The following is a 22,413-nucleotide window of genomic DNA, read 5'->3' on the forward strand; positions in this document are numbered from 1 at the left end:
TCGTAATAAGGGAGTAATTACACACTAGCATCCACCCAAGCGCAACGATACGGCTAAAAAGGAGAGGTGTATAATTTCACTTCGTAGCTGTATCGCTGCGCTTTGGTGGATGCCAATGAGTAATTACTCCCTTATTAACAGGGTGGGTCAGCAACAAAAAAAATCAAGAATCAGTCAATGGATTCTGGCTATATGTACAATGTTCCGATATGACAGTAAATCAAACCACTTGTTTTTGCCGTTGCAGTTGAAGGCAGCGGGAATTCTTTCTCAAGTGAAATGGTGTTCTGTCACAGTCAGGCCGATGATACGAAGTCGCATCTTTGAAAAAGTTTCGAGGCGTTAAAACTGCTCAATCCGGAGTACAAAAAATAAATTAGTAAGGTAATAAATTTAAATTGCCGAAAATGTGCGCGCCGTAGGTTAACACTGATGCACGCAAACCAGCTGCTCAGTCGCAGGCACTAACAGCAAGCGTCAAAACTGGGATCACGTAAACGCGAAAATGACATTCGTGTTCTGGCAGGGCTGACGGTGGGTGGTTGTGAAGAGCAATTCAGCATTAAATACTCCAATAATTGGCGCCGTAATATGAGGCTGTGATCGTTTCTCGATAGCTTCTTGACTCATAGGTCACGAAATGTACATCGTGTCGACAACACAAACTTAAGAAATTAACGAAATAGCTAAGTAGCTACAAAATGGTCAGATGACGTATAAGTATTACTCGTAATTCAACGTATCCTAGGGGGCAAAAACCGAGGAAAAAATGACCAGGTATAATGTGTCCGTCTTACAGGTTACGAAAAGCTTATTATGAACAGTAACTGCATAAAGCGCAGCGCAAAAGCTATCAGTATAAGGGGCTATAACGTGTTCTTCACACCCTTTCGAAAACATCCATTCGCCTGCACATCTCATACCCTTTGCCTTAAATGGCAGATAAAAATTCAGCAATTGCGTCGCTAGCCAAGGTGTGACTATTAATTTTCACTTAAACTGACAAAGCGAGCATCAGCCGTTTAAACCACCAATCAGTGAAAGCCACGCCAGGCTGCGTCCATGAGCGCCAGTTCAGTGCTACAGCTGATTGGATTTTTGAAAGTCAATAAATTTTTATTGAAACCATTACTGAAATTTTCTATGCGCTTGCAGTCCGTAATTTCACGTCAGCTGGCATTTATTTTTTTATAAAAATCAGGCTACATCTCTTCGCAAACGCTTCCAGTCAGCGATATTCTTGCGTTCTCCTAAGTGCTGGTTAATCAGGTCTACGTTCACGTACGCAAAGTTCCGCCTCTAAATACTGTGCCGGAAATGAGCTTTGTCTCTGAAAGACAATCTCTCGGTGATACCACCTTTAAAACTATACCGTCCAGCACTGTCCCCATTACAGTATCAAGAGAAGCGTCGAAGAAAGCATAGCAGCCTGTCGGAAATTTGCGTACCCGAGTTTCGTCTTTTAAACATAATCTGTGTCACATTCCGCAGTTAAAACTATACCATCCAGCACTGTCCGCATTACAGCATCATCAAGAGGAACGTCGAAAAAAAAAACATCGCAGCCTACTCGAGAATAAAAATTTAACTAATAGCACAGCCGGTCGGAAGCCAAAATTTAACTGATAGCAGACGTTGAAAATTTAGCATATAACTCATGCTGGATCGGGTGCAGTGGATTTACGAATTCGGTAGAGCATTGTCTCAAATTTGGACGCACTGGTGGAAACCTTTTGTTCCCAGGACGACGCGGAAAGATCATAGGCCCGGTTCAGAAAAAGAAAAAAAAAGGTGGATTATGCACAAAATCTTTCTGTAAATCCTCTAATATCAAATTACTACCCTAATGAAGACATGCAACAAAAAGGGGAGCATTTGCAGTGAACCGTTGCACGGAAGAATGAGTACGCACGGCGTCTTATAAGCGTAGCCGCAAAAACAAGAAAATACCTCAGAAATCGCCAGGAGCAACACAGTGAAAAAAAATGCAGAGCGGCGCTACTTCCCACACTGGCTCTGGTGCTGAGAACAGCTGGAAACGGAGGGGAATCAAATAGAACGCCCTCGACTCCTAGTAGCCGCCGAGCACCTCGAAGGGAAGACCCGACGAGCGAGCAAAAAAAGAAAAAAGCTCACGGGTAGCCGAAACACAAAACGTTTTGCACTAGTGCAGTATCTCAAGAAAGCGTCCAGGAAGAGAGGCGAATACAGAACGCCTTAAAATCCAGTCCGCACGAAGGTGGAAAAAAAATCGTGAAGCCTCTTCCCTGAATATGGCTGCCTGTGGGCGGCTAGGCCTGCGATGCGAGACGTGGCATGCCGCCAAAGTGCAGCGTGTGACATGAATCGCGTTCACAGCACGCCGAGCGCATGTCGCGTGGTATTCGCAGGCGGACGCCTCGGGCAAGCGCTTCTATCACGCATAGCAAGCACGTTGTCCTACCTTCCTCAGCTCGTTCCGGCAGCTTGCTCCAGCAGAGCGGTCGCGAAGCCCGTGCTCGGCCCGTGCTGACGCCGCGTGGGTCGGTCACACTCTACCTCCTCGTCTTCACTCGCTCTTTTTTTTTCTTTTTTTGTTGCACCAATCCCGATGAAGCTAGCAAATGGCTCCTGGGCTGAGCTTCGTCGGGATTGGTGCAACACACACAAAAAAGGAAAAGAACACATTTATTCATTTAAATAAGCATCCTCCTCGTCTCTCATTTTATAACCTTTATGCCCTGAGGCAATAAACAACGCTTGAAAAAAAATGCCTTGCAGCGTCCCCAATAATTAATACTCATAAGTCGGGCTGTTTTGATTTCCGGTCTCAGGCCGGGTCGGGCCTTTCTCGGTAAATGCAATTTTCTACCGCACTTTGAGCACGAGCAGGAAGGGACTAGGTTTAGGTAAGCTTCAGTTCTTTTGGGGACAATGCGGTGACTGAGGCTCGACCACCGACGGCGTTCTTTGATAGACGCTCGTGGGAGTCGATAGTGGTCGCTTTTCGATGCTGTCAGCCAATCGATATTGGCTGTGCTTCCTTCATCATAGCTAATGAGGTCTTTAAGTCTGGCGATACGGCTTCTACATCGTAGGTGAAGAAGGTGTTGTCTTGACTTCCGAAATTTGTCACTGCGACGTACAGGGAAGACCCTTGGGGTACGATAGAGGAGTAGGGAGCTCTACAGCCCGTTGTACTGTCTGTTCGAGATCGACCTCATTGAAGAAACACGAGAATCCTTGAGCAAGCATCGACGGTGTCTCACTTCTGTCCCTCATCCTCGGCTTTGCAGTGCACGTTAAAGATCCCCAGGTGGTCGAAGGATAGGATAGGATACACGTTAATGCTCTAACAAGGTCTTTCGGTCAGACAGAGGTCTTCGTCTTCAAGCAGATGTCTCCTTTCGTCTTGCAGAGGTCGGCGCCCCTATTCCAGGGCACCGCTGAGTTTGGCCGCTCGCTGGGCATGGATGACCAATCGTCTTTGGAGGATTGGGCATGTTACGGAGATTATGTCATCGCCGGTACGGCATGCGCAGAGATGTGCTATTAATGATCTACATAACGTATGTCAGGCCAATTTTAGAATTTGGATCAACGTTGTTTTCAGGCTCGGCTACATATAAACATCGTCCTCTCGTCCTTTTAGAGAAGGAAGCACTTCGCATGTGCCTCGGCCTTCCAAAATTTGTGGCTACCAATGTGCTGTACCTTGAAGCCCGCATTCCGCCTCTCTTATCACGACTTCAATTTTTAATTGTGCAAACTTACCTCGGGATCTATGAATCCCATTTCCACCGTTCCCATAGCATTTTCTGTTGTCAGCCGACCTCCTTCTTTGGTGTCCCCTGGTCTCGTTTCAATTCCCATCAGGTAGTGTTTGTGCAAAGATTACTTCAGCATTTAGATGCAAAAATTTATGATATCCTTCCTGCGCTTCGCAATGGGCCCGCTATCCACATTGTTTTCGGCGACATATTCCCAAAAAATGCAAAACTTTTGCCACCGAGTATTCTAAATGGTCTACTAGAAGATCATCTGAGGACCCTACCTACAGATATAGCAATAGCCACTGACGCATCGCAGTGAAATGAAAAAGCAGATGTGGGAATATTTTGCTCGCATTTAGTCTGGTCCTTTCACTGCACCTTCCAGATTTCACCCCTATTTTTCAAGCATAGTTTCTAGCAGCTGTACTTGCTCTACGCAAACTAGACCCCTCTATTACAACAGTTGCAGTAATTTCTGATTCTTTATCTTTGTGTTCGTCCCTCGCTGCACATGTTGACGGTCCCATTTTAACAACTTTCTTATGCCTACTTCCTCCGCATTTGAGCCTTGTTCATTTAATATGGGTTCCCGGTCACAGCAGTGTGACAGTAAATGAGATTGCTGACAATCTCGCAAAGGCTTCCCTCAGCGGCCCCGTGTTGCCAATCATCCCGGCTACAGCCTATATTAAAGCATCTAGATTTCGGCGACGTGCGTTTTTCAGCACGCAAGACACAACAATTTTAACATCGGCGGATTATGAGCACCTTAAATATTATTGGAACAGGAAAATTTGTTGCTCTCGGCAGCTTGAAGTATCACTGACGAGGCTGCGCTGCCGCAACCCCCCTCAAAATTTCTATTTACACAAGTCGGGTTTGGCGCTCTCTCCCCTTTGAGCATTTTGCCATGAGCCTGAATCTATAGAACATTTTTGGATGTATTGTCGCCCATTCAACTCTCTGAGAAAAAGGTTGCTGGAGGAGCCCTTGCAGCATCTTGGCCTTAGTTTAAGCAGCCCGCTCTTGCTATCATTTGGCGCCACCACATTTGGGTTCAGCCACAGATCTGTTTGTACCGCCAGCAGCTTCTCCGTTGATGTGGTGGCTGACAGGTGGAGAGTTGTCTTGTGGGCTTTCCTCACGATGGCGTCGGCTTGGTCCCTTTCTCCCTTGTTGGTGTTGTAGTACGGCAGGGAGTACGTGACTCGGCTGATCACGTGGCTTCTGACCAGCTTTATCGTGTCCCCCTCCCTCATATCGCTTCTTTCTTGCGATACATGGGTGATCATTCGGGTGACTTGCGTTGTTGCTTGTTTGAGGAGGCCGATGGCGTGTTTGCATCGCTGGTTGCTTTGCACCCACATTCCCAACTCCCTAATTAGTTCTTTCTCCGGTATTTTTTGCCCTTCGAGAATGACGTTGAGATCTTCCTCCGATCGCCTTCCTCGCCTGACTCTCAGGAGCTCAGTCTTCTCGGTTGAACAGGATATTATTCCCGAGAGAGCGAGAGTAAACTTTATTGTTCCAATTGAGAGGTTTGGTTGCGTGCCCGGAGACTGCCGATGTCTTCCAGGCTGAGCGTGGTTGGCGCCCCTAGTCCAAGGCACCACTGTCCCTGGCCATCCGGCATGCGTGGCTCACTAGGTCCCTTTGGACCTTAAGCTGGCTGCTGGTTAGCCGGTCCTCCCACTGCTCCGCATTTGGGTCTTTATTATTTCGGAACTCTACATTGTGTGTACATTCCCATGTGATATGATATAACGTGGGGGTTGCCCCGCACCACGGACATGTATCCCTATACTGCTCTGGATACATCTTATGTAGGACATGACGGTTGTAGAAGGTCCCTGTTTGGAGTCTTCTCCAGCATGTCGCCTCGTGTTATGTTAGCTGAGGGTGTGGCTGGGGGTATTTGCGCCTTCTGCCTTTAATGAGGTTGAGGATAGCTGCGTACGTGAGCTCCACCGTCATCCCCGGGCCGTCCGAGGCATTTGACGCACCAGCTCGGGTAGTGAGCTCGCGAGCTAGCTTGTCTGCCTTCAGATTGCCTTTGATTCCGGCGTGTCCTGGTACCCAGTAGATCCTATGTTGGATATTTTCATTGGTTCGCTTCGTTTTCAAGAGTATCTTTAGTGCTTTCTTATTGTTTCTTCCTGCCATGTAGCGTCTGCACGCTTCCTGGGAGTCAGTTAAGATTGTGAGAGATTTGTTGGTGCAATAGCCCTCGGCTGCCGCTGGGGCTACGGCTATCTCTTCTGCCTCAGCTATCGTTCCATCTCTCGTGGATGCACCGCTGATGAGGTCACCTTCCTTCGTTGTTACAACCGAAACTGTTTTCTTGATGCTTTGGCTGCGATTCCACGGATACAGTGTGGCGTCAGTGTACACTACTCGATCTTGTGTGGCAATCTTCGTTTCTACATATTTAGCCCTTGCCTGTCTTCTTGCTGCGTGGAGGTTTGGATCCATATTCCTGGGTATGGGACTAACATGGAAGGTTCGACGTATTTCATCTGGGATGTTTTTCGACCTGTCCTCGATGTCCAAGGCTTCTTTATAGTTCAGCCTTCTTAAGAGGGCCCTTCCTGTTGTCGAGTTCCTTAGCCTTTGTATTTGCGACATGAATTGTGCCTTACTAAGCTCATCAAAAGTGTTGTGCAGCCCCAGTTCTGCCAACATGTCGTTTGACGTGTTTCTTGGTAAGTTCAGAGCTGTTTTGTAGGCTGCTTTGATTAGAACCTCCGTCTGATTCTCCTCGCTTTTGAGCATGTTGTGGTATGGTAGTGAGTAGATTATTCTGCTGATGACTAGGCTGTTCACTAGTTTCAGCGTGTCGCACTCCTTCATGCCGTATCTTCTGGATGATACTCTGGTTATCATGCGGCACACTTGTTCCGTTGATTTTTTAAGGAGGTTTATCGTGTGGTTGCATTTGCCGTTGCTCTGTAGCCACATGCCTAAAATTCTCCGGAATTATTCCGGAGCCCTCCACTACGGTACCTCTTTCTTTCTTCTTTCACTCCCTTCTTTATCTAAACTTACGACGCGGTTCAGGTGTCCAACAATATATGACAGATACTGCGCCATTTACTTTCCCAAAAAAAAACAATTAAAAAAAATTCGCTGCAGTTCAACTACTGTTGAACCTGGTTAGAGTGAAAGCTGTGGTGTGTCGGGCAACTAGACGCGGCTTGGCGCCTGTAACGTTGAACGCAATGAACGCCGACGGTCTATAGCTTCAGTGCCGCGTTTCTGCTACAGCGTTGTGAATGCCAAGGCTGCCGGAGTACACGGACGCGTCTAACGTCGGCTCCGGAGTTTTGTACTGTTTTTCAAATGTTCATGGAGTAAACATGGTAGCACTCCTGTATCGGTAGTATCACTCTCTTCTCCTTCCATCTTGAAGGCGCACGCCTGTTCTCTGGCAGGCGGTTATATAGTCGGCCTCCGCGATAAACACGCGCTTGCAGCGAACGTCAAACGATGACGCATAGCACGCGGCAGTGGCCACCTGCGCCGGGCGTGACGTCACGCATGACAGCGGCGAAAGGTCAGGCGATGGAGTCGGCGGCGGCCACCTGTGCTGTGCGTGACGTCACTCGTGCTCCGACATACGCCGGCTCGCGCGAAGCGCGGTGTTGACTAGCGTAGTGAAGTTTTTTGCTTCAAAAATTCCCCATGGCACCGGTAGCAGTTTGTGCTGCTGCAACGTCCGGCTAGGAGTTTAAAAGCACTGAAGAAGGATTGCATATGGGGATACCTGATTGAACATGGCGTAATGTCGTGTCGTGTGTACAGTGCAACGCGGCTTCCGCGTTCCTTCACTTCGGGTTTTGTTCTACATTCAATTTGGAGAACAAAGAATTCAGGGCGCACTTTGGCGATCTAAAGTGCGCGAGGCGAAAGCCTTTCTGCGTCCAAATCGTTTTTTAAAACTTTCCCTGAAGTTATTTCAATTTTTAAAGCTTTTTTTATGCATTTTTATTGTTTTCTTCAAAACTTTAACAATTACTAAATAATTCATAATTTCAAATCAATGACTAACAATTAATTAATTACTAATTACTGTTCACCAGTTACTTAGTAATTGATAAGTGTATACAGGTTATAGCAATTAGGGACGGTGTGACAACGATGAGCCATTAAAGGCTTTTGCCTTAATGTTAGTAAATTGGTTCTTGAAAAACATTGGCAGTGGCTTAGCTCCGCTATGCCAGTATATACCTAGCGAGAGGTACGTTTCCTTGGCTGAGCTTGTTGTTGTCACTGTATGTTTAGCAGAGAGAGACATTGGATATATGCATCTTTTATTCATTTTGCTTGACAGAGACGAAGACTGCCCGATGATCTGTGAAGTAGCATGCAGCGGTTTCAATTTTGTCTATACAGTACTTCGATTTGGTACAGTCGTGTTGGTATACAAGGCGTATAGTAGTTCCCCATTGTGTAGTCTGGACGTGTGGGTCCGAAGCTAAATTGAAGTTAAAATTTTTCTTTCATACACTGAGTGAGAGTGTTCTGTGTCCTGTTGAAATCACCCAAAGTCACAGACAACTGTGAAACCATGGCGTAGGCTGGTGTACACGTGGCAACCACGTTAATCGTCTGCTTCACAGATGTTCCCGGTGCCGCGTAGACTCCTTGAATGATAATGCCCGTGTCCAGAAGCCGAATACAGCAGGCTTCACCATTATTCACCTTCACCACGATCGAAGGGAAATGTCTGACGGCGGTGATACATTGTTTCACGTACACACAGAATCCAGCGTTCTTATTTGGTTCAAGACGACTGACGTCAGCAACCAAGTTCACAAAGTCTGCTTAAATGTCCGAGTCACAGATGCACTTTCGGAAACTCGAATAATGTGATCAGTCACACGACGGGCCTTCACAACTTCTTCGGTTGGTTCCCGTTGACTGACACCGTCCATAGGCTCCATCTCGGCGGCTATGCTGCGTCTATTACGCTCGGCAGTCTGGCGTCTTCGTTTGGCAAGGCGTTCCTCTCTCTGTTCGGGCGTCTCCGCTGCTCTCTTCGCCTTCTGACGCTCATTCTGTCTTTGTTGAGTAGCGAACTGCCCGGGGACAACCTCAGGACCGGGAGAGTTATTCCTCTCGTCTATGCCGCCGTTTAGCAGCGGCTGAACTCTCCTTCTGTGCATCTATATCAAGCGTTGCGATACAGCTGCCTAATACATCTCCGCTTTTTATACACATTGCTGCGCATGCGACGACGCGCGGAGGAACGCACACTCCTCCACTGCTTTTCCTGGCAGTTTTGAAGCACTTTGGTCGTGCATGTACAGAAAAGTGCCCGCACTGCAAGGAGAAATATTCGGACATCTTCCGCACGGTGTGGGCATGCCAATCACCCCCGAACCTTGCCGCAAAACCCAACCGCACCCGGGAGGACTGGAAGGCAGCCTTGCTGGGCTGCTCCGACCTGGCGAGCCAAAAGGTCCTGGTCGACCGACCGAGCTGCGGAGGTCGCCAATGCGGTAATGATGAGCCCAACTAGAGATTGCGAGAGGTGTCCCTTCCGGAACACCTCTAACTTCCTACCTGTAACGTAACTGTATAATAAAGTTTTTAAAACAGACAGACAGAGCACACGCTACGGAGACAGAGAGAGAAATCATTTATTTTAACCTTAAGTCCGAGCCTTCAGCTGTCAAGTGATAGCGCATGCGAAGTGCATTGAAGCTTTCTGTTCTTTTATAGCCCAAATGAATTCAGAGGCTTGCAGGCCAGCTTTTTGGCGAAACCCTTTTGCGCCTGCACTGCAAAACTTGTCTGGTTAACTCTAATGACCTGTCATGCATTTACAAGACAGCGGTATAGGTTACAATAGTGTCCAGGTGAGAATAAGGAGATGAAGTAGAGGAAAAGCAGTATAGAATGAAGAAGAAAGCCTCGACAGAATTCAGGGGTTTCTATGTGCGTGAATATTGCATTTCTGCATCAGCTAGACCGAGCAATTCACATGTGTATCTATATTTTTTTTGTTCAGAAAGACGGCTGTTACAGCAGCGGCAGAATCCTTGAGTAGGATCTGGGGCCGATCCGGAGTTCCCGGGTTCGTACCCGACCGCGCCGGCTGCGTTTTCATGGAGGCAAAACGCTAAGGCGCCCGTGTGCTGTGCGATGTGTGCACGTTAGGCGGTGGTGGTGGTAAACACTTATTATGTACAAGGAGGTGTTTGGGCCCAGGCCCTATGGCCCACGTCCTCACAAATCTAGGTGGTGCTCCCATTCCGGAGCCCCGATGGCGTCTAGCGCCGCTCGCGCCCTGGCGACCAAGGTCCGTTGGAACTGAAGGTCATGGCAGCTGAGCAGCGCCGCTTCCCAGGCCTCCCTAGAATGGTGGGAGATGAAGGATTGGGAAGGATGTGGATTGGAAGGGCAGGCCCAGACCATATGGAAAACGTCCGAGAACGTCGCTGTGCACAGCCTACAGCCACCATCAAATTCTGAATTGAAGTTTTTCAATACTGCCGGGCACAGCATTGTATCTGTAAAAATTTTGAGAAGAAGCCGTTCGTCTGCTCTCCAGAGACCCTTACAGGGTGCCGGAAAGCGACGATGACTATCCTTATAATATGTAGTGATGTCTTTGAATGTAATTAGAGATTGGGTAGGCTCGTAGTAGTCTTCCTGAGCAAGTGTGTGTGCCCGGGTAGAGAGCGCCCGGGCCGCCTTTTCGGCTAACTCATTGCCCTGGAGTCCCTGGTGGCCGGGAGCCCAGATGAGGTTACAGTTTGGAGGGTCGCTGGACCGACAGCAATTTTGTAGGATGCGCCAGGCGAGAGGAGGTATCCAACCCAGCTCACAGTTCCGACAGGCCCCCTTCGAGTCAGTAATGATGTGTTTCACTTGTGGGAGGGAGAGTGCGAGCGCAATCGCGATTTACTCCGCCTGTGTTGTGCTGTAGGCGCGGAAAGTGAGTCCTGCCACCATCGTGGTGTCGTGGACCACTGCTGCGGTGAACTACTTCCCACTGTGAGGACCGGCAATGTCCATGTAGTACACGTGCTGTTGTCGACCATAATTTCGCTCCAGTGCTTCCGGACGCACCTGGCGACGGCCATTGTGGTCAGAGTGTGACATGTTGCGGGGAATGAGTCGGACCCTTACGGCTCGTCTCCAGGGTTCTGGCGCTCGTACTCGTTCCTCAAAGGTGATGGTGTGTTGGATGGGAAGTCGGTCAAGAATGCGGCGACCGGATGGCGTTTGTGATAGGCGCGTATATTGGTTGGCGAGATTTGCGTCTCTGAGTTCCCGATAGGTGTTGACCACTCCCAGGTCCAACAAACGCTGGTTGGATGTTGTAATGGGAAGGTCAAGTGCCTCTTTGATGACTTTGCGGTGCATGACCTCGAGTTGGTCCTCGTCGTGTTTGCGCATTTGAAGGTGGAGGGTTGAGTGGAGAATTCTACTCGCTTCAAGGGCATTTGCCAGCCGCAAGAAATCTTTGCTTCGTAACCCCCCACGCTTGTTGGCGACTCGGTCAACCATACGGCCCACCTGATCACCATACATGCGGAGTTTGGCGAGTGTTGTGTCCGGTCTGCGTTGTCGGTGAATAAAGCGACCGAGGACGCGGATCTCCTTGGCCTCTCTAATCGGACGCGAAGGATGTGTGAGGCGAATTCAAATGTAGTCCCTTAGGAGACAGTCGAATATGGACAAATTCTGATTTGGTGGGAGCACACTGGAGACCACAGTATGCAGCGTAAGTGTCCACTGTCTCCGCTGCCAGTTGTACGCAGGTGTCCATGTGTCCGAGATTGCCTTCTGTTGCCCAGATAGAGATATCATCCGCATATAGGGCATATCGGATGCCAGGCATAGAGCTTAGTTTTGTGGGAAGGTCTTTCACTGCGAGGTTGAAGAGGAGGGGAGATAAAACCGCACACTGTGGTGTACCCTGGTATCCGATGGTATACGGTCCATGTTCCTTGTCTTGAATTCGAATGTAGGCCTATCGACCCGTGAGAACTTGCCAGATGTATCGTTATGTATTCTGACCACAGTTGGAATCTTGGTGGTGGTTGATTATTACTTATGTTTCACCATTATCGAAGCCTCCTTTCAAATCCAAGGCCAGGACTACCTTGTCATTGTGAGGGAGTTCTTTGGGATCTAATATGTGATGAGAGAGCTGTAGGAGAATGTCTTGTGCGGATTTCTGTGGTTGGAAACCAAACAGTGTCTGCAAAAGTGTGATGTGTTTCGAGGTAAGACGACAACCTGTCTCGCATCATAGTCTCCATCAGTTTGCCGACACAAGATGTGGGTGAGATAGGGCACAGGTGCTCCACATCAATTGGCTTGTATGCCTTAAGAATAAACGTCACTAAGGCTGTTTTCCAATCCAGGGGGAGAGGAATCTCTCCAAGCCAGATATGGTAGATGAATTCAAGGAGGGCACGATAGGCTGCATCCGGAACGTTCGCCAGAAGTTTGACGGTAACCCTGTCCCGGCCTGGTGCAGTACCGCATTTCTTTTTTGGCTAGGGCTTCCTTCAAATCATGGAGCTTGATGGGGGCGTCCAGCTCCAGATTTATTTGCCCTATGTATGAGCATTGAGAAAGGCTAGGGTCCACCGTGGTACAGAGATATCTGTCACACAATGTTCGGGCCAGTTGCGTTGTAGTTCCGGGAAAGTTTTGCATTGCACGTTGGAGGTGCCGCGTCGTTTCTGTACGCGTTTGATTGGGGTCAATAAGTGCACGAAACATACGCCAGGTGTTGCGGCCAGACATCTGGCGCGCAGGAGTGTTGCATCCATCCACCCAGTTAGTGTCGGCTAACTGAGCGGCATAGTCGGCAGCCTTGTGGGTGAGTTCAAGAACAGCCGCCGCGGTGGCTGAGTGGTTATGGCGCTCGGCTGCTGGCCCGAAAGACGCGGGTTCGATCCCGGCTGCGGCGGTCGAATCTCAATGGAGGCGAAATTCTAGAGGCTCGTGTACTGTGCGATGTCAGTTCACGTTTAAGGAACCCCAGGTGGTCGAAATTTCTGGAGCCCTTCACTACGGCGTCCCTCATAGCCTGAGTCGCTTTGGGACGTTAAACACTCATAAACTAAACTAAACTGAGTTCAAGAATGCGATGTCTTAGTTTCATGTTGTGTTATGCTTTTTCCATCGTTTGGTGAACTGCGGCGGGCCTCCCAAAAATGGAGAAGATAGTTGTCTACTTCGGGAGTGGAATCAGTGAGGTGAATGCATTGTTCGTTTTTGCGGAGAGTTGTCATTAGAGAGGTCACCCATTCTTGATATCCCCAGCGAACAATGTCGACAGAAGGAAGTGTCGAGTGGAACTTAGTCCAATCGGGAATATGTGCTTGCGTTGTGTGGCGTTTAAGAGGCCATGCGTAAATTGTCGTATTAATGAGGCAGTGGTCACTGTCAAGGGTGTCTTGGGTGTTAAGCCAGTCGGCGTGCCGAATATTGCGGGTAAGGGTCAAATCTGGGCATGTATCTCTGGTTACTGAGTTGCCCATGCTAGTGGGGTTGGCCGGATCGGTATGGAGGGTTACACCGACAGTATGAAATTAGTTCCGCCAATTTTCTGCCTCGGGATTCCTCCCTAAGGTAGCCCCATTGCTGACATAGAGCGTTGAAATCTCCTACAATGAGTAGAGGGTCGCGTCCAGCCACGCACATTGCTTCTGTAAAGAGTTTAGAAAAAGTTACGTGTTTAAGTTTTGGGGGCAGTATATATTAAGCGCAAGTATATATTAAGTATATTAAGCAAGTATATTAAGCAAGGAAATATTGAGTATATTAAGCACTAGTATATACACAGCACAAGAGGTCATCCTCCCATCAACCCCCGAATACTGCTATGTCATGGTCACCGTCTTACCTCTGAGCAGCAAAGACCCCTCGATTCATGTGCACGTTACAGATCCCCAGGTGGTCGAAATTATTCCGGAGCCCCCTACTACGGCAACTCTCTTCCGTTCTTCTTTCAGTCCCTCCTTTATCTCCTCCCTTGCGGCGCGGTTCGGGTGTCCAACGATATATGAGACAGATACTGCGCCATTTCCTTTCCTCATAAACCTATTATTATTATTATTATTATTATTATTATTATTATTATTATTATTATTATTATTATTATTATTATTATTATTATTATTATTATTATTATTGGGCCCGACGTCTTCCTGCAGTCTTGCACCTTGATCTTCGAGCTCCTACTTGTGCTCTCACCAGCCCCGGTAGATGGTCGTCTTGCCACTATATGGCTAGATCGCACACTGTACGGCGTAGCTCTTGACATTCCGTGTACAAGAAAGAAGAGATGCTTTAAGATGAGCGAAGGAAGCAACGCATGACTTCAACATCCGCTTCGTGTGGGGAAGGTGAGGTTTTGATCCCCGTGCAGACAAGTACTCAACTGTTTTACAGTGGATATAAGCTTTCCCCCTGCTTGGTGCTGGGCTCGTTTGAGGTTAAACGCTTGGGGAAATAGTTATTTGACACTACCTCATGCAGCCCTACCACGCTAGCCATGGTGCTCTTGGCTTATGTTGCCCTTGTGCGTTTCAAATTCAGCCGCAATCATCAGTGACGAGAGACAGAGGATCACACATACGTGTTTGCATAGAAGAATCGTACTGTAAGCCCTGAAGAAGCCATCGCTGAGTACCGATGCCTGTCTCGCAGCAAATGCGCAGGTGACTTATAACTGTGGGCGCGAGACGACGGCTTCCGTACCAGCGTGGTTGACACCATGAAGCCTGAGGGCGACACGGATCTACTACTGCTTATTAGCTTTTAATTTATAGGAAATATGGACGTTCGCAAACAAATTAGATAGCGCCAAATTGAAATATTCGTGGCCAGATATCCCATTAGAGTTTCAGTCGGTTCACGGAGTTTACTAGTGTACATACATAAAAAGCTGCAGTAAACTGTGTGAAAAGAGTGGAACTGTGATGAGACACGTGTGTACGAGTAGTCAATTTTTATTTTATTTGTGTGAGTGTTTTTGAGTGAAAACAGTTCTTGCTCATTATAAAAAGTAAATATGACCGCTAAGCTTTCATACTGCCCGGCAAACAGTTGTATCTTCGTTTGGTGTCGTCACTAGTTTTCATTAATAATAATAAATTACTGGGACCACCATGTTCTGAACCAGATGAAAGGACGCTGATTGTTACCACGACCTAGGCACTACAATTTGTCAGTGGATAACCGGAAGGTGCTATTTCACTACCGGTTGAGCAGCCTAAAGGCTGACTACTTGCCTTCAACTGCACAGAAGAGCCCGGTGATCAATATGGTGGTTCGAAGTGCTCGAGCGCTTCTTTTAAACCTAATTAGGGAATTTATGTTAGCGTGCATTAGCGCAGTCTTCTTATGTTCTTGGATGCAAACTAGACCACTCATCGGCCACATAAAAGGACAACTTTATAAGAAAAGAAAAGGCGCCGTAATTGTCGCACGCTATGTGCGCACTTCAAATGCGCCATGGGAGAAGAAATGAAGGTGGCGGTGGTGTAAAGCATTTATTTCTCTATATTTACAGAGAGCCGCTCGGAGAGAAACCCTAGTTTTTCTCGCCGTTTACAATGCAAGGCGGAGTCCCTTATTCCGGGACCCCGTTCGTCCTGACCGCTTCGCAGGTCCGCCGAACTAGAACGTGTTGGGCCGATAGTTCCTGGAAGCCTTGCAGAGCCGTCTCCCAGTCCTCTCTGGTAGGAGAAGGGGCGATTGGGGGAGGGGGGAAAGAGAAGGATTCTGCCTGCACGTCCAAACCATGTGAAAGGTGTCGGCCACCTCCTCACAGAATGAGCAGCGGCCGTGAAAAGAATAATCGAAGTGCTTGAGACCCGCCAGTCATAGCAGGGCGATTGTAAAGAACCTAAGGAGAATTCGTTCCCCAGCTTTACCCAGTCCGGCAGCGCAGCGTTTGCGGCCAGCATATGTAAGCTTCAACAGAGCCTTGGTGATATGATTAACATTTTAAACGCGTTACTTTTGGCGCAGCCATGCGTAGCGGCTACGAGATTTCTGTGCTGGCTATTCAGGCGTTTTGATGCAGCGTGCATCTATAGCTACACTTCGTAACTCATATCTACTGTAAACCCGCCGGTGTCCGCTGTCTCAGTTACAAAGTCGCAGACGGTCGCAGAATGTCACGAAATGTCGCAGGCTGTCGACTGGCGCCGTCTCTGTTCCAACCTGCGTTTTGTATTGAGAGGCATTTGCTATTGGAGATCCGACTTTGACATGTTAGAATCATCTCGATGTTATGGCTTTGCAGCGATGTCCGCGGCTGTTGCTGTGGGACGTAATACCGCTACTGCTCTCTCTACATATTTTTTTTTGTTGCCACAAAGCACGCTTACTGTGATTGTATGACATTTTGTGTTGGGGAAAAATTATTTGCATGGAGAAAAAAAATAAGAGGAGGATTATGAATATGCAACGCGAGCGTTGGAGCGTTAGGTGTTGTGTGACAGCAAGGAAAGAAGCTGGACGCCTACCCGGAGGACGCTTGTACCCGTCCTTGTCCGGCGGTGGGGTTTCTTTAAATTGGTTTTTGGGGAAGGAAAATGGCGCAGTATCTGTATCATATAACGTTGGGCACCTGAACCGCGCCGTAAGGAAAGGGATAAAGGAGGGAGTGAAAGAAGAAAGGAAGAGAGAGGTGCCGTAGTGGAGGGATTCGGAATAATTTCGACCACCTGGGGATCTTTAACGTGCACTGACATCGCACAGCATACGGGCGCCTTTGCGTTTTTCCTCCATAAAAACGCAACCACGCGGTCGGGTTCGGTTCAAAACAACCACTCTCCACAGGCAGGGCGGACGTCCTAGCCACTAGGCTACCTATCGTTTCCCACCCTATTTTGCCTCTCACTTCCTCTTTCATTCTTCTTCTCGAAAAATAGAGTAGATTACTGTCCCTACAATTTTGCCACCTGCCTACCAAGGTAGGTGGCAGGTAGCGCTGTGGATGCCGACACCGCGAAAGTGAGGAATGAGCTTACAAAAGCTAAGGCGCTAAAGGGCCACGCGCACCTCACATCTGCCGTTGCGACCTAAGTAGCGGTCTTTTGACCATAAGTCGCCAAAGGTGTACTCAATTCAGCCATCGTTACAAAGGCGATCCTGATATACCATTTGTCGGCAGTATGTAACTACTGCCCCCTAAAGGATAATTGGGATGAACGAGAAAAACACACTCCCCATTACTCTTTCCTGAGATAATGAATGTAACCCTATGTGTTCTGCTGGATTTCTTTGTGCTACAGACGTCACAATAGCGCGAACAAAGTAGCCCCCCACCGACTGTCATTTCGATGCTCAATACGGAAGTGTGTGAAGTGTTAGGATCCTGCGAAGGTAAGCTATTTCACGCAAACAGAAAGTCTTCTTCAATTACAAGTTTGACGCTTTCTTTCAAGTGCAGAAATTTGGGCTATAATGAAGCAACTGCGCAACTACCAATCTTGGGCCGCTTGTCGCCCCTTTGACCTGCGAAAGAGCCGGACTAGTCTTTCGCCATTATAGCAACAGAATGAATTCACGATGCTTTCCTATATTTTGATGTTTTTTTTCGTTGCTTCAGAAACTACGTTCTCACAGCTTGCGAACCAAGCTTGGGCGTCCACGTTACGCAGGTGTTAGGTGTGCTACTACAAAATTGATTCGAAGGCTATTGGTCCACAAGAAATGAGCAACCGTAAATCAAGAACACCAATGGTTCGGTGTCACACGTCTAGTACACGCTGAATATGTGTAACAAAAGCAAGTCGGTTTCTCAAGAGAGCACATGAGCCAAGGACTACGCGCTACTAGATCATGGGTGTAGGGTCAGGTACTGTCGGATCAAGGAAAGGTTCCCGAAGAGATGAGTCAGATCTAGGGCGTGGTCGACCAACTACGTCTTATATCGTGCGTGTGCCCTATCATAGTCTTCTCAGTATATATAAAAGGTTACACGTTCAAATCTCGTCGACGTTGGTCACCGCTTTTGTACTTGAAGCAGCAGTACATAGAGATAATACGTCGGACTTGTTAGTCTTCTTGAGCAATCTTGCGATCGCTCATTGTTATCAGTGCGGAAGCATTATATATCCCATTAGCACAGAAGCCGCCGTCCACCGTCTATGGCACGAAAATCGGAGGACGTCACAACACGATGTCATAACACGTGTAACTGTGTATGTACAGTCATAAATGATGAAACATAACGCGCTATGATTTATTAAATTCATGACTCATGGTCATAGTCATGACTCACTCCTCCAACGCGTCATGACTCAGCTCTTTACAAGTAACGTAATGTGAGGTGCATACAGTTTGTACAAGCATGGGCAGTCATGATGAGTATTCTTAGTCATGACTCATAGCTCATAATCTTTCCGCAACGTTGCATGACTCAGCAGATTACAATTAGCGTAAGGTTAGGTAAAGTAAGGCGTGCGGATGAGATTGAGAAGTTTGCGGGGTTACCGTGGCTGCAGCTGAAATAGGAGAGGGTTCATTGGAGTCATATAAGAGGCCATTTTCCTACAGTGGACGTAGTCAGGCTGATGATGTAGGAGGATAGAGTTTGTACAAAGTATACATAGTCATGCCTCGTAGTCATTCTGCAACGTAGCACGACTCAGCACTTTAATGCTTTCGCATTCTTACGCGGTAGCAGTCTTAAGTGTCGATTTTTTTCGTCATCTTTCGTAGCCAACATCAAAACGTGGGCTACGTAGGCCTATCACTTCCTTTGCTTTTCTCACTCAGCAGTCGAGGCGTCCACTCCGAAGGGGGCAGTTACAGCGCCCCCTCCCCCCTCTTTCCCCTCGAGTGACTGGGGGTGCAGATGCTAAGCGTTAAGACGTGGGGTCAACTTCCGACCACTGCGGCCGCGTTTCGATGAAAGCCAAACGCAAAACACCTGGTGGTGTGTGAAGTCACTGCTCGTTAAAGAACCCCCTGGTGGGGAAAACCAAATCTGAAGCCCCCCACTGTAGCCTTTCTTCATCTCTTCCTGCTTTCATTCTCTCCTTCATGCTTTTTCTCAAGGTGCGGTTGTGGTGACCACCTTGAAGCGAAATCATTACAGCGCCCTTCTCTTCCTAAATGTAATTCTTCACAGCGCCTTTCGTCCCTTCAGAACCCATTCTTCATCTTGCCTGCTTCAGAAGCCGCCTGAAAAAGGTGACCACCTTTCTGCTTCAGCTTTCCGGAATGAGAGCATCGGTCCGCTGCTTTGAAACGCTAATCAACATTTAATTGCCAGGCCCCATCACTAAGTGCACAAAAACAAGAAATTGTCGGAGAAACTAGGCTGCGGCTTGCATAAAATATTTGGCCAGAGTCATCATTGGTCGGAAATCTGACGCTGAGGTGGCGATTGCTTGGCGCTGGCGCTTCCTGTAGTCTCATTGCTCCGCGGCTTCCCCAGCACAAACCTCGTCCTAGATTTCAGTTCAATGTCAGCCTCTTTCGGCGAAGAAGTCGTGGTCTGTGCGCGCGTGTGTGTGTGTGTGGGGGGGGGGGGGGGGGGCGACGATTTACCACTGATTCAAGCGGCCAAGCTGGTGACGGGTGAAGGTGGGTGGGCGGGGTGTGGGTAATGAACTCGAGACAAGCGGTAACTTGGAACTCATTCCTCAGTTAAATCTGACACATGAGCATGCTTAGATTATCTATATAAGTTTTAAGCAAAGAAATCGTTGCATGTCAGCGCCAGTGTCGCTTTGATCTTTCCTAAATATTAAAAAAAATGTTTATTGCATATAAATCGAACATGGATATACCGAACCCATATACTTCGAATTATTGTCTATGACGAACAAGCAGACTATGACCTTTAATATCCTGCCTAAAAGCATAGTAAAGTCGCACACTATATCGAACTCAAATTTCGGCGGTCGTTCGGTATATCCAATAGCGCACCGCTTCTCTGCAAAGGGCGTTTTAGTTTTTTTGTGAGGCAACCTAAATAATACAAAAAAATATTTGACGCACTGCTATTATTGTGATCAAATTATTCACATTTTGAAAGCCCGACAACGCGTACTACGTATATTTATGCGCCTTCTTCTGCGACTCAGTGGCTAAGGTGTTCAGCTGTTCAACCCCAGCGTTTGCGAGTAGGACCGTCCACTTCGTCTGTACGTTCTTGTGATGTTCCGAAGTCGCGACGAATTAAACTTAGTGTAATTTGTTTTCGGTTCGCGTCAGAGAATAGCAGAGGCAGAAATTAATCCAAAACCCTCCACTACGGGCACCTCATAGTCCACAATATAGCCTGTAGTGAAAAAAATGATGGTGAGATGGGGATGAATTTGGTGGTAAACGATGAAGTTTATGATGAATCAATCCAAACGTACTTTTAAATTTGCGGCGAAATTTTTCTGCAACCTCTCCGTCTGGGCGCACTTGCCTTCGATAGCAACATTCTGCAGATATTGATGTACTAAACCCAGATATCTTTCCAAACATGCAGGCACTTGACAATCCGGGCGCAAGTTAGCGTCTCCGCTGCTTTGTGGCGTCACCTGTCTCAATAATTAATTTATATTAAAGACTCCGGGTGACTGTCAAGGCTTTTTTACTATAAGCAAAGAACCTGTCTGCGTCAGTTCATTGGATTAAACTTTTCATCTATTGGGTGGCTTTTCAAGGCCTACAGCTATGTTGTTAGTTGTTTAGGCGGGGCGGCTGCAAAATTTGTCACTTTTTAACCAGTATATGTAAAGCAGGCAATGTCGTTTGCATGCACAACCGATTTGAGATAACACAACAACTAGCCGTAAACTTAATTCAATGTCAATGTGCTATGCGTGCTATATGCCTGCATAAAATTCGCGGGCATTGCTTGATCATTTGTGAAGTTAAGTAAACCACCATATCAGCGACAGTGGCTTAGTGGTGGACATTTTTTATTGCTCTTCTAATAACTGTTACTAGCATGTTTTAGGAGCATCTCACAAAGTGGAGTTGAATTATAATAAGAGAGTAATTAGTCGCTAGCATCCACCCAATCGCAACGATACGCTGCAGAGGAACGCTACGAAGTTTTCACGTCTTGTTCCGGAGATGAGGACGGAGGCCAGCGCTTTTCCGAGGGAATTAAACTAACCAGGACGGTTAGCAGATGGTAGGAGTGTAATACTTCCTTATTACAGTCTAACGCATCCTTGCGCGATTCACCTAAAAATTGGACTAACACTGCCCCAATTGCAAATTATTGATCAGTTCGTTAACGCGCTGCAGTTTGCTAGTCGTCCTGGTTATCTCAGTTGGTATAGCGACGACCCCGGGTAGGCGGTGGTCCAAGCTTTGATTTCCGGACCAAGACAAAATATTTTTTCAACTACGAAGTTTTTGTGAAAGTTATATAGCTTTCGTTGTTGCTATATGGCAACGTGTGGGTGGATGCTAACGAGTTATATCTATTCTCTTATTATTATTACTTTTCAGTTATAATGCTATTAATAGTGGATATTTTTTCGAGTGGTCTCTACTTCTTCAGTTCAGTATTTACATAAACCATGTTGTTCTGTTTCACTACAAAACTGTCTTTAACAGTCTCCCTGGGAATAGTAACATATGAATATAGCTTCAACTTTTTCCAATCACCCAAACTTTTGCTTTTTTAAAGAAAAGCATGGCATTGCTTTATAGACTCTTGAAAGTAGGAATACGCGCCTTTCCTGCGCCATCTACGGATGAGAATACGCACTTTGTGCATCGATCGAAAGAATGAAGTACCATGATCTCCCACTTTCTGGCGCCACTGTCCAGGTAGAGCATACGATGCATTTTTGCCGAACATCTTCGAATTCACCGTGTGAGCAGTTTAGAACTTTGTCGGTGACCTCATTGATATACTGATCGCCAGTATCATCAACTGAGTGAAGTTGACTGCAGGGAAAAGGACCTTTCCAACGATCTTTTCCTTAAATTTTTGTTTTGGGGTGATGCTTAAGGTGATGCAAACTAGGTATTTTGCATATGCACAGGTGATATAATTTGCATGAAATAAAACATCATAAAGCGCCTACGTCATACGGAAGATGCTATATAGCAATAAAACTGAGAAATAATTTCAGCCCACCCTGGTACCTAACGGGGAATCCCCTTCAAACCAATTTAGTAACAGCTGTAGAATATATTCCGGACCCGTGTCTATAATGCTTTGGGAGCGCCTTTTCTAGATACCCTGGAATTATTTGTCCGCCCTCTGTGGAACGCTTTGAAGGCCCCTACTGATTGTTGGACACTCGTTCACTTTTATCCATTCAGTGCAGCTGCTATTGAGGATCATCCCTAAAAATGTTTCAAACGCTCACTGAAAAAAGGTTTCTTTTTATCCGAATATTTACAGTTCGGAGATTTGCCGTGGCCCACGGCGGCACGCAGAGTTGAGTTGCATACGACACGGCTGGTCAGAGGATCCGCCAGGTATAGTGGAATCAAGCGCACTGGTGGAATTTTGAGCCTTAGGCATAATCTTGTGTAGGGTTCGGACTGTTTTGTCTCATTATAGATGCAGAATTGAGCGTACAAAGAAGGTGAAAATGGGTACATATTCAGTTGACGGCATGAAAAGACCGGTAAAGAACCTTACACGTGCAGAGAAAAAGCAGAAAGAAAGCAAAAGTAGCGCTTGGTAATAGTCTCATGT

The 22,413-nt window shown here is 47.2% G+C and overlaps 1 protein-coding gene across 4 annotated transcripts in view; it reads right to left on the bottom strand.

Annotated features, from left to right (window-relative positions):
- The window catches only part of LOC144127522 (uncharacterized), a 36,435-nt gene extending 33,884 nt beyond the window's left edge, over window positions 1-2,551 (bottom strand). For all 4 annotated transcript variants that reach the window (XM_077660514.1, XM_077660512.1, XM_077660513.1 and 1 more), the window contains exon 1: window positions 2,444-2,551. The gene's annotated coding sequence lies outside the window, so the exon portion shown is untranslated. The remainder of the gene's footprint in view (window positions 1-2,443) is intronic.
- Between the last annotated feature and the right edge of the window lie 19,862 nt (window positions 2,552-22,413).

Source organism: Amblyomma americanum, chromosome 4, assembly GCF_052857255.1.
Source record: "Amblyomma americanum isolate KBUSLIRL-KWMA chromosome 4, ASM5285725v1, whole genome shotgun sequence".
Lineage (NCBI taxonomy): Eukaryota > Metazoa > Arthropoda > Arachnida > Ixodida > Ixodidae > Amblyomma > Amblyomma americanum.